The 11,773-nt window shown below is 41.1% G+C and overlaps 1 long non-coding RNA gene across 1 annotated transcript; it reads left to right on the forward strand.

Annotated features, from left to right (window-relative positions):
- The first annotated feature begins 1,935 nt into the window (after positions 1-1,935).
- LOC126174913 (uncharacterized) lies at positions 1,936-11,318 on the forward strand. Its single transcript, XR_007535497.1, has 3 exons — positions 1,936-2,200; positions 2,579-3,229; positions 11,182-11,318. It is a non-coding gene; the product is annotated as an uncharacterized LOC126174913 (long non-coding RNA).
- The last annotated feature ends 455 nt before the right edge of the window (positions 11,319-11,773 follow it).

An 11,773-nucleotide genomic window follows, 5' to 3' on the forward strand; every position in this document is an offset into this window, starting at 1 on the left:
TAAATTTTATAATAAACTTCAATGCAGCACTTTGTGTGTGTGTGCGTTTGTTTTTCATTGTTAGACATAATACATTGTTTATATAATTTCAACTGTGTCTCAGTTAATGCAAGTTCCACCTGACATTTTTAATGACATTAAAACTTGACCATCAGATGAAAACTAGTTTTATAAATAAATAAGTTGTCGACAGAGGTGGTGCGGCAGTACGCCAGGAATTTCCTGTAATATAATATCAAGTCAGTTCAATAAAAAAATTCTGACGGATTTCTGTGCTGACAGTCAATGTTTTTAATATAATAAGCCACACATTTCATTTTTTTATATTAGCACCACATACGAAACTCTTCATATGCTAATAAGTTTTTACACTGTCAAAACGGGGTTGGCTGTGAAAAGGGCATGTTCTGAGCACACTGTCTGTCCATTTCCATAGTGATACAACAGCTTACAAAACGTAAACAAAGTACTTACGTATGTCATCGCATATTTGTACTGACAAGTGTGATTCAATCTTTTTTACTTTAGGAATGAGAGATGTACATTATGCAAGACAACTACAAGATCACCCAGGTACCAGTGACAATTAAACATAATTTTTCCATGTCACCATTCTGCTTGCTAGGTATGGATAATGTTGCAAATGTTACTCACACAAAAAGCTAGTTCCATTTAACACATTTCAAATTATAACCAAAACAGTACTCCCTCAGACACTTTTCTGTTCTTTTTCTCCTAAGTAACAGCCTGCCAGCAGAGCATTAAATCACAATGAGGCATCTTAACACACGGAAACAATCACAATGACTGACAGTTTATTCAAATTCTCATTTGTATGCTAAATAGGAAACACCAACGTTTTAACAAACCACAATCAACATATACATTTTTTCCACTAGTGATTTTAATATTCTATTTCATTTTTACCTGGATTCATACAACTAAAGTCAGTAGTAGTTATGGAGTATATGTGAGTAAATTAATAGTGGATACACACACAGGTTTAATTGACTACGATATAAATTATCGAAATTGGTTGCGTACGGCTGAAACGATGTACTAAAACTTTGGTATCAGAATTCCCATGATGACAGGGCACATAAGCTGTATTAGGCCTAATTACTATTGAATTATTTACTTCAGCAACAGTAAACGGAAAACTGTCTATCTGAAATGAACTTCTTAATTATGGTTCCATTTTTCCCAGTAATTGTGAATACTTTGTGGCTTCGTAATCTTGTCGTCTGGTATAGACTTATACGTAAATGTACTCGACAATAGCATAGAAACACGAGTGTGCTGCTGAGGGATTTCTCTCGATCTGATGTGAATACCACACTGTACTCTTCCGATGTAGTCGAATGTCATCTTACTACAGCAAATACTAGCAATTTTGTATTTATTTCAATACAACATGTGTAAACTGGTGCTTCTCCCATATCCTACGTGTACCAGAGCACAACATATTTAAACAGCTATAGGAGGTTACGAACAGTTTATGTTACACTTGATCTGTTGGACCAGGTCGCACAGACCTCAAATGTATGAAAGGCAAGGCTTTTTTCTTTACGAAAACTAAAAAAAAAATAAAATAAAAAATCTCGTATCTCTAAAACGACCACGAACACCTTACCACGCTGTTTATCGATTCACTATTGCATTCTCTCGTGTTTACAGTTCGCAAACCAGGTCTACCACAGCACAGTTAAAATACTTTTGCTCTCAGTTCTTCACCTTTGAATCTAAGTAGCACTGACCACATGAAATATTTCGTGTTATTTTATTATAAGCGAAATTTCAATGCGTCGACATATTGATATTATTTTTAAGATTTCTTTGGTATACCTGTCATTCGTTGTTTGGAAGTTGGCAGCATCAGCGCTCAGCTGTCAAACTAGCAGAAGGAACTTCAAACTGCAGCAGACCATACAAAGTCGATAATATTGAGCTGAAACGCGGTTTCGCTTTAAAAATAAAAATTTATTGAAGTTCACTACGTAAAGGTCTCACCAGTGACCATCTCTCCAAGCGTTTATCACATTTCTGAAAAATGTTTCACACTTTTGTTCGGACAAAAATCCATAGTTATTGATACGCTCGGTCCGGGGCCGCTAACAGGCGAATACACCTCCTGCAGCCAGCTGACAGGAAGGTTGTGCGGGCTGGAAGTACTCCGACGACAGCGACAACGGAAAAGCCGGTAAGTCCGTATTTTGTCAGATGTGCCTTCTAGCGTATAAGAATTGTGTAAAAGATTAACGTGATGTCATTTCTAAGTTACATAACCTGTGATTTATAATATTAAGATTTATGCGGCAGTAAAATGTGAAGATGCGTCTGAGCTTAAACTTCAGTCTTTTCACTCTGCAGATTTTTACTGTCAGTTCATTACATTCTTAAAATTGCTAAGTAACGTCTCATTAGAGAATCGAAGCAGTTGCTTCTGTCATTCACCACAATCGAAGTAGGGGGCCTAAACATGTATCTACGTGTTCGATGTTGTTGCGCCTCCAACAATTTTCTGCTATAAAATGTATCGTAACGTCACAGTAATGATTATTTTTTTCGTTTGTTTCAGGTCTTTCAGTATCGCGCGTAACAGCATAAAATGTCAAAATTGTAATCTGGAGAGCAGCCCGTCATTCGTAGTATTTACACAGTAATACCGTCGATATTAGTGTTTGCGGGAAATAAGAAGCAAAGCGAGTCGTCTTCGAAGTCTCCTTGGAGATCCCTTGTACATACCGATATCTATCAGAAAATGTTTTTTCAAAACCCAGAACAGAAGAGGAACAGTGTTAACAACAACTCTGGACAAACAGCAACAATTGCCATCGATGCTGACAGACGTTGTGGAAACGCGTGTGACATCGCAGAGGATGTGGATTTAATAACTAGATTCTGTATGCCAGTTTGTTCGCGTGACACGCACACCCGAGAACTAGCTTTGGACGTGATCGAGAAAACGGTAGAAGGGTGGCTGGATGGGTATGGTAGTCCAAGACACACAAGGATGTCACTGATACCACCTAGTCATAGACTGGAGAATTTCAGTACAAATGGTCACTGCTACACCGATACAGTTTCATCAGGAGACGGCATCAGAAGTGTTCCGAAAGAATATTTATCTCTTGTTACATTACATCTTCCTGCCTTACTGCGACTGTCCGTAAACTGCCCGTTTCTTGACGTGCGGGATAAATGCAAGCGAGTACTCAAGCTTGTACAGGTAAGTTTATATTGTTTAGACATACCCGCTGCTTCACTCTTTCCTTCGCAGTTTCGAAGCAAGCCCTTATAGTTATAGAATCCTTTGTTTCGTAGTTATAGTACATTTTACTATAAAAGCTTTCTACGATTTTTGCATTTCTTCTCTGCTTAAGAGCCTTCAAAACATTTGTAGCAGAATCCTTGGGATTTGTTTATGAAATACTGTGTCGCTGTATTTTAACTTAATAATTCTTAGTTAAAGAAAGAGACAGATGTAAGCATTCAGTAATTGATAAATAACTTTTTTCCCCAATTGTAATTTATGCTACTTTTCTTAGATGTACGAAGGTAATTGTCTCTGCAGGCGTTTAAAGGGAAAAGATCCCTTACACTAGTGTAATATCGTACACGTTTAGTGCGGCGACTGTGCACGGGGTCAGCTGTTTAGTGGTCAGCAATCGTTTCCATTGCTTGGCCGTTCACTACGTTTGTTTAAACTGCAAACACTGCCACTACGTTATACATTGCCAAATGGAAACAATTACCATAGCAATACTGGCAGACTTGTTAAACAGAGCAGTTCAATAAACTTAAATTTTATTTCATTCCACTTGTATTAGTTTTGTTAGGATTTCACTAATGAAGAAAGGGGTTTGCCACAGTCAATCGTGAACGATTTTGTCTAGCAGCGTTCAATCTTTGTGTCTTTCATCCATCTATGTGTAGCAAATTGTAAGACACTGCTGTAACGTAAGCTACAAATATATATTTTTTTCAGTTTATTGCAATGAAAATAATTATTCTTAAGAGCAAATGCAGTGCTCGGTAGCACACAGGGCGACCTCCCCTTTCTCTATAATGTAGACTCGCCTATGTGGCACTTTCAGGCTCTATCTTGTTCCATAAAAAATAAGTAAATAAAACTGCTTCAATATTGAGAATAAATCAGAACAACAGTTTTTTGATGCTCTGAACTGTTTATGAAATTAAGGGGAATCTACGCTCTTGCAACACCTTGTATATTAGATTTCATGAAAGCGAAATGAAAAGTCTTGATTTGGAAGAATAATTCTTGAAGTTGTAGTCGGCAAACGACATAGCGTCAGTACGTGCTGTTAACAAACGACTCATTTTTACACGGATTTAAGTCTGCGCTACTAGACAGTTTTCAATGTGGATATCAACCTAGGAAGAAGTTTACACGCACACATGTTCGGCAGGCTGTGTCGCTGACTATTTTTCAAATATAAATAAAAACACAAGATAATTAGTCACTAATTTTGATCGCATTCGGGAGGACGACGGTTCAATCCCGCGTCCGGCCATCCTGATTTAGGTTTTCCGTGATTTCCCTAAATCACTCCAGGCAAATGCCGGGATGGTTCCTCTGAAAGGGCACGGCCGACTTCCTTCCCTAATCCGATGAGACCGATGACCACGCTGTCTGGTCTCCTTCCCCAAACCAACCAACCAATTTTGAAGTTTCTTATGACTATATTTGGAGACATTATTCCAGGTACACTGTTCCTGGGAAACAAACGATTTCGAGGTATCTAGAATTTCGTCGTTTTTGGTGGATTAGTAAGAAGAAATATTTTTTTCAACTGATGTGGCAAACCTACCCTACAGATCATTGTTTGGAGCTTGTTTTATTTCAGGATGAAGTTTTGAGGAAGTAACGCAGATTGACAGCGGGAATTGTTGAACATATCTTCAGCGAACCGGGAAGTATGTTGCGTCGCTAAGAATTACTGGTTTTTCACTGTATTTTTCATAGTTCATGTACCTTTTGTGTACATAATTGTATCAAAATACTCGTCGACGGTTTATTAGTTAGGTAGTAAAGCTTTCCTGCATATACTTCTCAACTTTAGCGTTTAGAACGAAAATTTCCGTACCAAGGGGTCAACGTAGACATTGGACGACGCTACACATCTATAAGCCTTTATTTCGGATTCAGATTCGTTGACTTCACCACCTGACAGACTGTTACTTGTCGACCTAACCTAGAGTTAGGGCTACGCTGCAAATCAGTCTGTCCCTACAACCAAAATATCTTGTGGCTGAGGCACTGTTGTACTCAGATCTGCCTCACTGAAACCGAATTGCCACCTACATAACATTGGTTGTTGCTACAAGAAATTAGAACCATGAGGCTCTGCGCGTTAGAAGTTGCGTTATTGAGCACCATAACAGAGTTGAATTGTATTACGCCGCATCCGGAAGGCAAACTTAGCGTCTCTTGTAAGATGTGAATTAAAAAAAAAAATTTAAACTGTTATCTGGATCGGCGACTTTTATTTTCTTCCACGACTCGTTTCGGGGGCTTACACACTCGTATTTAAGTGAATCAGTGGTTTACACGAGCGTTAAGTTTTCTAATTGTGACCAGTTGTCGGTCATATGGCTCATTTCGAATATGTTCCAGGCTGTTGTATTCTCAATCGAACAACAGGCTACATCCAGAAAAAGAAACTCGTGACTAATATTGATTAACTTGAAGATGACGGTGTAAGCCCCCAATAATGCGCCGTGGAAGAAGTAATTGACAGACATACACATAATGGATTTGATTTGTCTTCTGTGTTATAAACAGTTGCAGTTTCTTGAATACGGCGCGATATGGTGGAAATAGGGTTATGGCACTCATCTATGGATGATAGTTAAACGGGTGCAACTGAACACCGTTGGGAAAAAAGTCTGACACACGGCGTGCAGAAAATTTATCGGGACTCTCTCTCGACTGCTCTCCTGGCAGAATTCTAGCTTTCCGAGTGTGGAATTGAACTGAACTCTGAAATCAAGGAAAGAATGCTGTGCGTTGGTGATTCATCGTCACTGTTAATTGTGACAATAGCACAGTACGCGCTCTTGACAACTAAGCGTCGAAAATGACTTGATGGAAAAGGATTGTGACGAAAACCAAAGACGATGACGGCTGCAAAAGTCACTGCACAACTCAATGTCGCGATCGCGAACCCTGTCAGCGCCAAAACACGAAGCGAGCTCCATAAGCTGCGAATTGCTGGGCCCGCTGGAATTCCAAAGCCATTCATCAGCAATACATATGCCCTCAACAGGAAATCGTTGTGCCGAAGCCATAAAACATGCATTACGTAACAATGGAGGAGCCTAGTCTCACACAGTTGTCAACTCCCGGCAGAAAGTACGTCCCAAGAGTGAAACATGGCGAGGATTCGGTGATTTGGGCAGCGGGGTATTCCATGGGCCACATGGGTGCTTTGCAAGGTCGCATTATTTCCAAGGATTGTGTGGCCATTTTGGCTGATACGTTTCATTCCATGGTACAGTCCCCCACTGATATTGTTTTCCAAGAAGACAGGGCCTCTGTCCACATATCTCGCATCGTCCCAACTGGTTTTGTGAGCACGAGGATGAACTGTTGACTCTCTTGGCCACCAGTCACCAGATTTCAATAGAAATGAGCCTTTGTGGTCTACTTTGGAGACAAGGGTTCGTAATCGCTATCGATCTCCGTTATTGTTACCTGAACTTGTCACTATTTTGCAGGAAGAATTGGATAAGATTACTTGAAAATTATACAGGAACAGTATTTATCCACTCCTAGACAACTGGAAGCTGTTTTGAATGCCAGTGACTTTTCTACGCCGTGTTAGAAATGGTAACGTGCAGTGTTGTCCATCGCCCCCTCCCCCCCACCTACTCCCACCCCCCTCCTTGTACCTACAGTGTACTAATAGGTAACTGAGAGTTCGTGTCAGATTCAGTATATACTATTTTTCTGGCAGATAGACCAAGTTCAGATACATGCGAACGCTTTCAGTTTGTACATTTTTAGTAGTTTCAGAGATTGGCTGGTCACACCATAAAAACGTCACGAATTGAAGCTACAGTGATAACGGAAGCTGTTCCTACCCAGAACTTAATGGCATATTCAGTCACAGGGAGATCAGCGACAAACGATGAAATAGTCTAGGGATTTCAAGACAAATGGCTCCCTATACACCGGTTACTGGTCGACCATTACCTGTTCTGTCTTTCTTAATACATAATGAACTGGTAGGCGTATCTGTGTGGAATTTAAAGATGGGAGTGAAGTTTGTGTAGATTCTTTCCGTACCTTTCCTTTGATTCGTACTCCCTTGCTAAATTTGAACTATGAATTTTATTTTCAGAGTACGGCCAGTTTTAGAAGTTCATTGACATGAAACAATGCTGTGGCGTTGTGGAGTTATCAGTATGGAGCTGAAATGTGTACTGTTTTCTCATGGCAGAACCTGTTTTTGTAGAGAATGTCTATCATTAAATTAATATCGACTTGTAATCTGTTGAAGCGAAAGGAACTTAGACGGTGACAAACATAGTCTGAAGTTGGTAGATGTATCGTTATGAAGTAGAAGGAATTTCACTAGAACGCGTTCGCCACTTAACCTTTGAAAACCATATTAATTAACGAGTCTATAAAAAGTTATCGCACTTCCGGAAAAGTGCGAACTGACCTTGCGAAATCAAACTCGCGCACTGCTTGCGTGGATTCCGTATTTGTACCCCCCCCCCCCCCCCCACCTAAACAGCTTTAGGTTCAGTAGTACCATGCCAAGTTACCAAAGAAAGCACGTCCTTTGTGGTATCTAAGCAGGTCTAGCATAGGATTGAAAATTCTTGACTGACGAAATGCAGCATCTTGTTCTAGATGTAAGAGTCATCCAGAGACATAGAAATAATTTCACGTTAGCACCAAGGAAAAGCGGCATTACTCGTAATGTTCATGACACGTATTAAAGAATTAGCAAACAGTATTCTGCGATTATCCGTGAAAAGTTTTATCAGATGAAATCTGTGGTAAAATAGGGTTAAATTTCGACAGACGTTAGGCTGCGCTACTCCAACAAAAGTAAAAATACCTGAACGTAACGATTTGTAGGGACATGTAACTAAACAATCTTATAATTTCGATCGTGGATTACGCACGGGGGCAGTCTGCGGTTCGTTGGTAGAATACTATAGAAATGCGATCAGTCTAATAAGGAGATTGCTTACGAATCACTCGTGCGACCCACACTAGAGTATTGTTCAAGAGTGTGGGAGCCGTGCCAGGTAGGACAAAAGGGATAATGAACGTATAGATGAGGACAGCACGAATGGCAAGTTTTGTTTGACCCGTGGGAGTATGTCACGAAGCTGCTGAACGAATTGAAGTGGTATACGCTTGAAGATAGATGCAGACCATCCCGCTGAAAGCTACTTACATAGGTTATAAAACGAACTTCCAGTATTGAACCCTATACGCTCCCATAGGGGTCGCGAAGACAAAATCAGACTAATTACAGTGTGCAGAGACGATTAATCAATCATTCTTCCCGCGATCCATACGTGAATGGAACAACAGAAAGCCCTAATAACTTCTACAGTGGGATGTAATTTCTGCCATGCACTTCTCAGTAGTTTGTAGAGCGTAGATGTAGATCTAGTAGGCTTGGAGGACACGATTATTGAGTCACAACTATAACTTGGATTACAATAACAGATTGAGTGACGGCTAGTTATACGCCAGACAGCTGCCGCAGCAACAACCAGTGTGTGAATGAGGTTGGTCACACCTTCCACTTTGTCTGCCGTTGTCATATAGTTCTGCTACCTCAGGTGTCATTGGTCTGTCAGTTGCAGACGACGCTTGCGTCCGGTACTGTAACAGCTGTGATTCGTTTTACTTGTTCACATTGCTCCTCTGTCTGACGTGCTTGCTTTTTGCCCTGGAGTAGTTGGCAAAAGTGAGCAGAAAAGTTAAAAGACCACTACTAATCGGTTGAGCAAACCCGATATTGCGCGTTAACGGGCAACATGCGAATGTGTCCGGAATGGAAACACCCTGCAGTTGCTGCAGTCATACCGTGTTTGTAGATAAACGTGAACCAACATCAACCCCCGCTCTCCCTCCCCCATTTTCTTCCTCTCACCTTCCATCCTCGACTGTTAGTCACTTTATTTTTACTGAGGTGTAGTCATTCATTTGCTACGAATACCTAGAGGTAATGTGTGGGGATAAATGGTGGAACGCATACAAAGGTTCAGTTGTAGATAAAACAAATGGCAGGCGTCGATTTATTGACAGCTTGTCTACGAATGAGGTAGCTTACAGATCTCTCGTACGGCGCAACCGCAACTCTCGTACTGTTACTGTTTTTGACTCGTATGAGTTTAATCTAAACCGGGGTCAAGAAGCGTGCACAAACCATGCCAGTGCGATGGTTTTTTCAGGTGAGTTTAATGGAAATGCTGAAAAACATTAGCTAGTAAGCACTTGAAGAAAAACCTCGTGTGTCTTCTGAGGACCTGCTTAAAAATTGTAGAAACAGGTTTTCGGTATAGAATATGGGAGAAATATTCAATTCCTTTCGTATCACACTCAAAGGTAAGATTAGGCTAATTAACGGAACACTTAGAGGTAAATAACGCATTTTTTATTATTTTGTTACTTCAGACCCTGAATGGAAAAGGAAGAGACAAAGGCACTCTATGCCATGCACTCTGTTGTGATTCACACAGTGTAGAAGAAGTGTGTCTATAGCTACATTACACTACTGGCCATTAAAATCGCTGCACCACGAAGATGACGTTCTACAGACGCGAAATTTAAGACAGGAAGAAGATGCTGTGATATGAAAATGATTAGCTTTTCAGAGCATTCAGACAAGGTTGGCGCCGGTGGCGACACCTACAACGTGCTGACATGAAGAAAGTTTCCAACCGATTTCCCATACACAAACTGCAGTTGACCGGCGTTGCCTGGTGAAACGTTGTTGTGATGACTCGTGTAAGGAGGAGAAATGCGTACCATCACGTTTCCGACTTTGATAAAGGTCGGATTGTAGCCTATCGGGATTGCGGTTTATCGTATCGCGACATTGCTGCTCACGCTGGTCGAGATCTAATGACTGTTACGAGAATATGGAATAGGTGAATTCAGGAGGGCAATACGGAACGCCGTAATGGATCCCAACGGCCTTGTATCACTAGCAGTAGAGATGACAGGCATCTTATCCGCATGGCTGTAACGGATCGTACAGCCACGTCTCGATCCCGGAGTCAACAGATGGGGACGTTTGCAAGACAACAACCATCTGCACGAACAGTTTGACGACGTTTGCAGCACCATGGACTATGAGCTCGGAGACCATGGCTGCAGTTTACCTTGACGCTGCGATGGTGTACTCAACGACGACTATGGGTACACGAATGGCAAAACGTCATTTTTAGGATGAATCCAGGTTCTGTTTACAGCATCATGATGGTCGCATCCGTGTTTGGCGATATCGCAGTGAACGCACATTGGAAGCGTGTATTCGTCATCGCCATACTGGCGTATCACCCGGCGTGATGGTATGGGGTGCCATTGGTTACACGTCTTGCTCACCTCTTGTTCGCATTGACGGCACTTTGAAGAGTGGGCGTTACATTTCAGATGTGTTACGACCCGTGGCTCTACCCTTCATTCGAGCCCTGCGAAACCCTACATTTCAGCAGGATAATGCACGGCCGCATGTTGCATGTCCTGTACGGGCCTTTCTGTCGACTGCTGCCCTGGCCAGCACATTCTCCAGATCTCTCACCAATTGAGAACGTCTGGTCAATGGTGGCCGAGCAACTGGCTCGTCACAATACGCCAGTCACTACTCTTGATGAACTGTGCTACCGTGTTGAAGCTGCATGGGCAGCTGTACCTGTACACGCCATCCAAGCTCTGTTTGACTCAATGCCTAGGTGTATCAAGGCCGTTATTACGGCCAGAGGTGGTTGTTCTGGGTACTGATTTCTCAGGATGTATGCACCCAAATTGCGTGAAAATGTAATCACATGTCAGTTCTAGTATAATATATTTGTCCAATGAATACCCGTTTATCATCTGCATTTCTTCTTGGTGTAGCAATTTTAATGGCCAGTAGGGTATTTTTGGTTTCTGTTTCACAACATTTTTCCTGTATTTTGTAGGTTGGCTACTGAGTCACACTGGAAACCCAAAGGCCTGGTTACAATCCACAAATGTTTCTGGGATTTGTACTGGTACTAACAGTTTCTGAATGTGCGTAACGCCAGTTTGCACGGAGGTTGAGACTGCATGACGAATTGCAGGGTCCCACTTCTGTGGCTGGTTGAGTTCTCACGTGGGAGTAACGACAGGACTCCTGTCAGAAGCAGCATTGTGGTGCTCAACACAGCTGAGATACTGACACACTGTTTTCAACTCCGCAGACTTTTATAAAGATGTGTCTGATCGGTATTTAAAAAAAATCTTACTATTCTTTCTTCACTGAGCTTGACTTAGTTTCTTTTAAGTCCGTTGAAAAAATGGGAGCTCTGAGATCTTTATTTTGTAGATGATGTATCTTAGTACCTTCCTCATGAACGTCTTACTTACTATTAATTTAATTAAAACAGCTTTTCTCATTAGTGTTCATACTTCCTCATATTAAGAACCGATTTTTTTGTTATCCTAGACCCATACAGAAATTATTTACCTCTTCATCGTCCTCTTGATTTAGCTTAACAGTAATTTTTATTATTGTTAAAATGTTGATTTTGT

The sequence above is a fragment of the Schistocerca cancellata genome, chromosome 1, assembly GCF_023864275.1.
Source record: "Schistocerca cancellata isolate TAMUIC-IGC-003103 chromosome 1, iqSchCanc2.1, whole genome shotgun sequence".
In the NCBI taxonomy this organism is placed as follows: domain Eukaryota; kingdom Metazoa; phylum Arthropoda; class Insecta; order Orthoptera; family Acrididae; genus Schistocerca; species Schistocerca cancellata.